This window comes from Coptis chinensis, chromosome 7 (assembly GCF_015680905.1).
Source record: "Coptis chinensis isolate HL-2020 chromosome 7, ASM1568090v1, whole genome shotgun sequence".
Taxonomy (NCBI): domain Eukaryota; kingdom Viridiplantae; phylum Streptophyta; class Magnoliopsida; order Ranunculales; family Ranunculaceae; genus Coptis; species Coptis chinensis.
Genome location: NC_141462.1, coordinates 47,476,475 through 47,486,743, shown reverse-complemented (window position 1 = coordinate 47,486,743; position 10,269 = coordinate 47,476,475).

The window sequence follows — 10,269 nt, the reverse complement described above, 5'->3', positions numbered from 1 at the left end:
ACAAATTAGAAACCTCACACTTCACTTTTGCTTTTTGGTTTCTTCTTGACCAAGGTAGGTTTTAGGAGAATGTCATATTTTGAGATAAGAGCCTCCATCTCTGGTATTTTGAATTGAGAGCTTTAACTTTTGACTTTGATTGTTGACTTTGACTTTTTCAGCACTTTTCTATAGCAGCCTCTGGTCTTCATAATAAGCATGATTAAGGCTCCTTTTGGTGTTAAGACACAGCTTTTATGATAAGTGGTATGAAATACTCCTTAACCTGAAAAAGGCAATAAAAGCTATGAGTTGTCTTTTCGTTAAGCGTAAGAAAGGTTGTAATACAGCAATATACGGGTAATAAAATGTACATTTGGGAGCTGATCACCACCCCCAATAGCATCTTGCTTGTCCTCAAGCAAGGATGAGAGAAAAAACTAAGATCACAAATGAGTGATTTACTATAAGTTATACTAATCTCGTTTCGCAGAGTACGATTGTATTGACCATATGCAACAAGGCCTTAAACAACTAGGAATTCCCTAGTGGACGAGCTTTATGCCTCGTGAGAGTTTTCCAGTGAAGGTACTCACAAACTTCTTCTATTTAGTACAAAGGGTCTTGTTTACTTATTTATTCTCAGAAGTTCATACATCTCCTTAGCGGTGAATGAGGACAAGCTCTTTTGAACTTAGAATAACATATATACAATAATTTAATCATCTAAAGATAAATGTGCAAAACATGAGCAATGAAATACAAAACCAGAGTTGTTTCTGAGGCTTTTAGAGAGATTCCTTAAGTTGGGTTCTCACAGGGGTATGTTGCAATCACAACTCTCCGATAGATTCACTCAAAGTTCGTTCTCTTAAGTGCAGTGGGCACTTATATTCCTCGCATACTCAAATGACGTCCATAGAAACTAGAGTCGATTGATCACGTTTTCCACTTACTATCACACCATCATATTCCTAATCGAGTTAGAGGTCTTTTATTAGGAGTTACGGGACTAGGGTGATGGTTTAGAAAGAAAGCGAAAGAGAAAAACAAAATTTGATAAGTCGAGTGATAAGATCCCAAAACTATAGTTTTAACCCCTTAATAATATTATATTTAGACCAATTATGTGTATAATAAATAAGAGTTAGTATTGTTTATGTGTTTTTGTATATTTCAGGTATTAGAGTCAAATATGTGAAGAAATATGTCACTTTTGAAAGAGAAAGGAGCAAAGTTTGGTTGCTAAAAAGTTCTATGACTAAAGGCCAAGATTCAAGGAGAAAAAGCCTTTTTAAAGCCTAGTCAAAGTTGAAAATTCAAAGTCAACGCGGGTAGAAAAAAAGCAGAAAAGTCAATAAAATTTCCACAGGCCGTATCTTTGGACTCAAACCTCATAAATGGGCCTATTATATGTCAAAACAATCGGCTCGAAAAGATCTTTCTAATGGTCCAAACTTTGATTCAACCAGAGGAGAAAAAGTAGATGAACAGGCTGTTGTAATAATTTCCAGTAGAGAAACCCTTTTTGGACTTAAGTAATTAGGTTTTGGGCTTGATTTAATTTCCCAAAACATAGCTCCAAATCCCATCCATGAATTTGTAAACCTAGCACTCTCCTATATACAGGGAACTAAGTCTAAACTCAAAGGATCCCTTCTTAGTTAATAAATTAGATAATTAATTAGTTTTCTTCTTTAGTTAAAATCCTAATTATTGTTTTATTAGCCTAATCACCATTAATAAAGCCAAGTTATTTACATTGTTTCAATTATGTCTTATTCTTTTTCTCATTCTTCTATTGATGATAGTCTAATGAATCTTAGCTAAACCTCTATTAGAGGGGTTTGATGAAGCTTTGATGAAGACTTGATGTGTTAGTGTAGAATAAGTTGTAGTAAAGTATTCCACTCTATAAGGTAGTTAATTCACCATGAGAATGGGTTTAAATTGCCTCACATGCTAATTATTAGTTGGTAGAGATTGTCATGAATAATTAGGGATTAAAAAGACCGAACCTTCATGTGAAAACATAAAGATTGGGATTACAACAAATTTATACGAACTTATTAAGGGTTAATCAAGGTGGAATCAAATCTCCCTAATACCTCTCTTCTCATTCATATCTTATAATCAAATTGTCGTAGTATAAATTAGCATATCGTAATTAGCTATTTTCACCATATTAGTTTAATTCAATTATTGCTCTCGTTGATATTATAGAATTGATAATTTAGTGAAACTGTTACGTCTAAGAAATTAGGAGTGGAACGAATTCTTTATTCCACCATATCGCAAGATAATAGAGAGTAGAAACTTTGATCTAGAGTAAATCCACAAGTTTTCTTATTCTTAGCATAAATCAAATTAGTTAAGATAGAGTAAACGCCAATTTTTTACAATTATCAAATAGCGCCACTATCATCTTAGTTTTGTTAGACTAGTTTCCCGTTGTGTTTAAAATTCTACCAATATTCCATTTCACCCACCCACCCGATTGTTTGGTTCTAACTGTGTTGGTTTTTTCTTCAGAATTTTTTTTCTCGACATAGTACTCAGAGCGTGCCCGCACCCTTTTAACTTCATCATTTGAGCGCGCCTGCCCTCTTGTTACTGGAAAAAAATTTGCGAACAGTACATTGAGCGCGCCCACACCCTGGTTTCCTCTATAATAGAGCGCGCCCGCGCCCCTCTGGAGAATAGCCCGATTTTCACAGGTTAGTCACCGGCTCTTGTTTTGTTCAACTTATTTGTACTATTCAATGTTTTCAACTTCTTAAATACACTGGGATTGCGTATACAAGATGCTATTTATACGCGAAGCAAGGAGGCCTTCATGTACTCTTTCCTTCACTCCTCGTCTTTTCTATTAGAAGATTTTTCATTCTAGCATATCATGGTTGTTTGACTGGTGTTAGTGGTTTGTATTCATAATGGCCTTAGCCTTGCATGAGATTAAGGTCCGATAAGAGTAAACCATCTTCTGTTATTCATCGTAAATGTCAATGCACACGCCTATCTAGAATATCACACACTACAACTATATTAATGGCTGAAGAAACAGAGACTCCTCTCTCTGACTTTTACAAAACCCTAAACGATATCCCTAAGTCATGCATCGTTCTTGTAGACCTAGTGGGGGATTGGTAAGGCAGTGTCTTGGTTAACTGCCCAATCGCCTAATTCAATGGACTCATAGGCCAAACTTGTTCAATTGTTCATGGAACAGTTTTACCAACCACCGGAGACAGATGAAATGATTCAAAAGATTCATTTCTTCCGCCAGAATCTTCATGAATCCCTTTTCAGAGGCCTGGAATTATTTCACTGATCTTCTCATCGAGTGTCCACATCATAACCTTGTGAAAGACACACTCGTTCGTGATATAATGACTGGGGGTAGTTTTCTTAGTAAAGGTGCCTCAGAGGCTTATAGGTTTTTAGAAGATCAATCTAAGCATCAAAATAACTGGGGGGTAATGACATCCCCCGCTCCACTAATTCTTCTTCTACAGTTAAGGCTGCCAGTATGTTTGAGGTTAAATCTGATCCTGAGCTTAGAACTCTAATCAAATCTCTCACAAAAAAGGTCGAAGCCATTTCTATTCAACATAAGCCTGCTCCTGTCATGAACATCAACTCTCTTCCATGTAATTTCTGTTACAGCCTTGAGCATACCGACTCCTATTGTCCTCTCGTCTATGAACACCCATCCGCACAGCCGGATTATGTTTGCTCCATTAATAGCGAACCTAACGTACCTTGGAGACAAAACCCAACTTCGATTGGCAAAATAATCAACAAGTTATACCTCCGGGGTTTCATAATCAAAATGTTAGGCTAGAGAACACTTATAACCAAGATCCACCGAGACAAGGACAAGGTAATTATAATAATTATAATACTAATAGAGGTATCATTTCGGTTAATAACAACTATCACAACCTACCTGTTAATAATCAACGTGAGATGGTTCCAGTCACACCAACCAGATCGTTTCGATGCCTACATGCAAGCTTAACAACAGGTTCTATAACAGATTCAACAATCCATACATCAGTTAACCCAAAAGAAAGCTCAACCAAAAGGTGTGTTTCTAGGACAAACTATACCAAATTCGAAAACACCAAACACAGCCTTTGAAGTAACTGATAATACTAGTAATTATAATTTTAACATAGGTGAGTTAAATGCTATCACCACTCTCTGTTCTGGTAGAGTGGTTGATAACGCCGTAATTATGCCCGTTGATACCCCACCAGTAGTCATTAGAACTGAAAGTTTACTAGATACCGAAGTAGAAACTTAAGATCCTACTTTTGTAGAGGTACTACTTAAACCGCAACCCAAGAGAAAAGTGGTCAAGCTTAAATCTCCTATTGATCCTTATGCTAAATATAGAGAGAAACCACTATTTCCCCAGAGACTAGCCATGTTAAACAAAGATACAAATTTTGACGAGATTATGGAAGTTTTTAAAAATCTAACGATAAACCTACCTTTTCTTGAAGCTATTAAGAAACTACCACAACATGCTAAGTTTCTAAAAGAGTTGTGCACTACTAGGCAAAAAACAAACATTCCAAAAGATACCTTTTTAACTGAATAGTTTCCCACACTATCTAAACATAATGGAATCGTTAAGTACAAGGACCCTGGTCGTTCTAACCCATATGATGACTGCGCTATTAAACCTGGGGGCGAGTGTTAACTTACTCCTTTATTATCTTTATAAACAAATAGGTCTACAAGAGATGCAACCAACTAAAATGACGTCGCAATTAGCTTATCGTTCTCTTAAGTATCCTAAGGGTGTGGTTGAAAATGTGCTGGCTAAAGTTCAAGATTTTTACTACCCAACAGACTTCGTTATCCTAGACACAGAAGTCGCTAATGACTCTGTTCCTATCATTTTAGGGCATCCTTTCTTTGCAACTGCCAACGTGCTCATAAACTGCCGCAATGGTTCGATGTCCGTGTCTTTTGGCCATCTTTCTGTTGAGGTAAATGTTTTCAAAATGATGCAACAGTTATCCAATATGACTATCGATAGAGAAGTTAGCATGATCGAGAGCTTAGCTTAAGATTATTTCAACAATACATTTCTAGAAAATCAAATGCACCAATTCCTTTCCTTCGGTAGTTCTGACTTCGACGATGACTCCTACTTAGAGAAAGTCAATGCCCTTTTCGAGTCTACTCCTATCTTAGATCCCTCTGTAGCTCCATCTTCCGAGTTTGAAGACCTCTTACCTAAATAAGTTTTCACTACTCAAAACAAGAACCCTCCAGAATCCTTTTTACCCATTCCTCCAACCCTTGTGCTTAAACCTCTTCCTGTTGAGTTGAAATATATCCAGCTTGATTCGAATGGTAGTCATCTGGTGATCATATCTTCTCAGTTATCTGCTGATGAAGAGGCATGTTTGATTAGGGTAATTAGGGAACATCGTTCCACGATCGGTTGGTCCCTAGATGACATTAAGGGGGTTGACCCTCATGTATGCACGCATCACATCCATTTGGAGGATAATGCGAAGACTTCACGTGAACCTCAGCGTTGCTTGAACCCTACCATGAAAGAGGTGGTCAGGGAAGAAGTCTTACGGTTACTCGATGTGGGTATCATATATCCCATCTCCAATAGCGAATGGGTAGGTCTCATTCACGTAGTTCCTAAGAAATTAGGGGTTACCATTGTTCATAATGCTGCTTGTGAATATGTTTCCATGCGAGTTCCTATGAAATAGAGGATCAGTATTGACTACAGACGCTTAAACGCCATGACACGAAAGGATCACTTTCTTTTACCTTTTATAGATTAGATGCTCAAACGTCTAGCTGGTCATGCTTATTATTGTTTTTTAGATGGCTACTCTGGCTATTTTTAGATCATTATTGATCCTGATTACCAAGACAAGACTACCTTCACATGTCCTTTTGGAACATATGCTTATAAACGGATGCATTTTGGCCTTTGTATTGCTCCTAGTACCTTCCAGCGGTGTATGCTTCATATATTTAGTGACATGGTGGAGCGCTTCATGGAAGTTTTCATGGATGTTTTTCTATCTATGGAGACTCTTTCAGTGAATACCTGTCTAACCTTTCCAAGGTGTGAAGAAAAGAATCTGGTTTTAAATTAGGAGAAATGTCATTTTATGGTAAATAAAGGAATAGTGCTGGGTCATATTGTATCTAGCGACGGCAAAGAAGTAGATAAGGCCAAATTAGATAAAATAGTATCTCTACCTATACCACGGACTATCCATGACATTAGAGCCTTTTTAGGCCATGTAGGTTTCTATAGGCATTTTATCAAGGATTTTTCCAAATTAGCTAGGCCTTTAACTAATCTGCTTTTAAAAGATGCCATATTTGATTTTAATTATGACTGCAAATAGGCTTTTGAAACTTTAAAAGCCGCTTTAACATCTGCACCGATTATACAGCCTCCCGATTGGTCTAAACCTTTTGAGTTTATGTGTGACGCTAGCGATTATGCTGTTGGTACTGTGTTAGGCCAGAAACTAGATGATAAGTCCACCGTTATTTATTATGCTAGTAAAACTTTAAATGATGCTCAAAGAAATTATACAACTACAGAAAAGGAATTTTTAGCTGTGGTTTATGCTTATTTGGTTGGTTCAAAGGCCTTGGTCTACACTGACCATGCGGCTCTTAGGTACCTTCTCACCAATAAGGATGCTAAACAGATATTGATCCGATAGATTCTTCTCCTACAAGAGTTTACACTCGAAATTAAGGATAAACGAGGGGTCGAAAATGTAGTTGTCGATCACTTATCTAGACTAACCAATGACAGTGATAGTGATTCTCAGTCCATACCTAATTCTTTTCCTAATGAGCATTTTTATTTTATTTTGTATGTACCTTAGTATGCCGACATTGTGAATTATTTAGCTTCTTATATTATTCCTGATGTTTGGTCAACAAAATGAACATAAAAGATTTTTTGCCATAGTTAAGCTATACTACTGGGATAAGCCTTACCTTTTTAAGTATTATGCGGATCAGATTATTCGTCGTTGCATTCCCCAGTGGGAATATAATGAGGTTTTATCTTTTTGCCATGACAAAGAGTGTGGTGGCTATTTTAGTGGTATGAAAATGGCAGCTAAAGTTCTGCAATGTGGTTTTTATTAGCCTACCCTTTTTAAAGATGCCCAAGTTCACTGCAAGACGTGTGTTCACTGCCAACAACTTGGGCATATCACTAAATGTAATATGATGCCTTTAAATCCCATCATGGTAGTAGAAATTTTTGATGTATGGGGTATTGATTTCATGGGTCCTTTTCCTATTTCCCACAGTTTTATTTATATTCTTGTTGCTGTGGACTACGTTTCCAAATGGATAGAGGCCATGGCTTGCCTTAGCAATGACCATAAGACAGTTGTGTTTTTTTGTTAAGGAATACATTTTATGCCGTTTTGGCATCCCTAAAGCCATCATCAGTGATGGCGGAACACATTTTTGAAACAGAGTTGTTGTTTCGTTAGTTAAGAAGTACGGAGTTACCCATAAGGTGGCTACTCCTTATCATCCACAGACTAGTGGCCAAGTAGAAGTCTCTAATAGGGAAATTAAAAAAATATTAGAAATGACAGTCAATCCTGATCGGAAAGATTGGTCTAAGCGTCTAACTGATGCCTTATGGGCATATCGGACAACTTTTAAAACTCCTATAGGAATGTCTCCCTTTAGACTTGTGTTTGGAAAGCCTTGTCACTTGCCAGTTGAATTAAAGCACCGTGCTATGTGGGCTATAAAAAGCCTGAACTTTAATATTGATGAGGCAGGTGTCAAGTGCAAATTACAATTAAATGAGCTTGAAGAAATCCGTAGCGATTCTTATGATCTCGCAAAGGATTATAAAGCTAACATGAAACGTGTCCATGATAAATAGATTTTGTGTAAAGAGTTTGTGGTTGGTCAAAAAGTTTTGCTTTACAACTCCCGTTTGCATATTTTCCCAGGAAAATTAAAAACCCGTTGGTCTGGTCCTTTTTTGGTTACTGAAGTCACCCCTTACGGGGCAATCACCTTGGTAAATCCCAAGGACAACAATACCTTCCAAGTTAATGGCCAACGATTAAAATATTTTCACAAGTTAATGTCCCCAAATGTGGAGGAGGTCCTTTTACAGGACCCTGTCTATGAGGACTGACCTTTGATGTTTGGTGTACTTCCTTTCATTTTCATATATTGGTGAGTGCACCATTCAGGTAATCGAGCCCTCTTTTGGAGTGTGCAGCTATAAGTACCGGATCCTAAGTCCACGTTTAACATAATTCACGTTTTCCACTCTTGCATGTTTTCTCGATTTTTTAGTCATGTTTCTCTATAAAGTGATTGATGTTTTTATTGTTTTATTGTTTTCCTTTATATTAAACTTATTCATAAAAAAAAATTAAAAAATAAAACCCTATAGACAGTAATCTAGCAAGTCTCGAGAATCTGACTTTAAAAGACCCACGTTTTTAAAACAAATTTTCTAAACTATGTTTTCAAAAAAATTGTTTGGGGGTGGGGTGTTTGGTCTTTCCTTTCTTGATCGCTCAACTTCCTATTCTTGTTGTTTATGCCGTTTAGTCGTATTTTGATTCGGGTTGACACTTTCTATGAATTTAGATTTCTTGTGATCATATAACTTATGTCATTTACGCGGTTTGAAGCATTTCCCATCTTTTTATATGTCAACCATGGTTAGATTTGAGTTTTCTATAGATCATTAGATTGTATTTTCTCTGCTGATCGTTTTCATAGCTCATTCGCAAATATTCGGACCATTAACGAATAGGGAATTTTAGTTTTAAATTTTATGAGGCATAGGACAGGATGGGCATTTTAGAATTAGTTTTGGGCTTGGGCCCAAAATGGTTTACCCTACGTACTCACGTGTTTTTTTTTTGCACACAAGTAAGGAAATTTTATTAAAAAGAATGTCAGAGACAGAACATGATACACTTTCTCTCATTTAAATCGATAGAAAGCCTTAAACATAGTTACATAATCTGGTCTACTAGTGCTCCAAATTGAAGCTCCCTGCAATAGTGTGGATCCCTTTCTAGCCACTGCCTCCGCACTAAAATTACATTCTCTCCAAGTATGGGTTAGTTTCCAGTGTTGTAGAATTGTAATCGCTCGCTTCCATCTTGCTCTAAACACCCATGGTATAGCATCGCTATTGAAGGCCTTAACTGCAGCTTTTGAGTCGGCCTCAATCCAAATCCTATTCCAATTCATTTCCCCAGCTTTCTCAACTGCCAATACAATGGCAATGCATTCTGCCTCAAAACTGGTAACTTGGCCTAGTCCTTCTGCAAGAACTCCCACTATTGCTAAGTCTTTGTTTCTGCAAACAATCCCAGCCCCCTTCTACTTGGAGTTCCTTAGGCTAAACCATTCGTGTTGCACTTTATGACATTCCCTTGAGGAGCCACCCAATGTACCTCATGTATTTTTTGGGCTGGAGCACTCTTCGGTTGTACATCGAGCCTTTTTAGAATTTGAAACTTTTTCATATCATTTCACTTCCTTCCATGCGAGCGCGAACCCGAGACTTTCATGCCCCTTAGAATCTCTCGCTTCATGTTGCCCATGTGAATGGGGTTGTCCTCGAAGTGCTCACGTGACTCACACATGATTTCCAAAAATAGAAGAGAGAGAGAGAGAAAAACCCCTCGCGATTTCTTCTTCTTCTCCGCCTCCAAGAACACCGACCAAAGAAAAAAAATCACTATGGGGATGGTTTGGTGTTGTCTGGTCTCCAAGATTGCAATGAAAGGAGTTTCCCAAGATGTGGTAAGATACTTACAAGATTTTCAGTATGGGGTTGGTGTTTCTGGTGGAGCAGAAGCGATTTTGCACGATGTCAACCGCATAGTGTATGCTAACAGTGATAGTACCTCTCTTTCGATGCTGCTTGTAGATTTTTAGAATTCTTTTAACATGGTTGATCTAACTACCATATTGAGAGAGTTTCGTATCTGTTGCCCAGCTATTGCCCCTTGGGTTAAGTACTTGTATTGTCAACCTGCGAGGTTATATATGGGGGATGGCTACATATGGTCTGCTACTAGGGTCCAACAATGTGACCCTTTGGGTCCCCTTCTATTTGCACTGGTGTTGCATCCCCTGATTCTACGGATCCAGTCCAGTTGTCAGTTGTTACTATAGGCTTGGTATCTAGATGATGGGACTCTGATCAGAGATACAGAACAGGTGGCGACAGCTTTGGGTATGATTCAAGAAGAAGGACCTTCT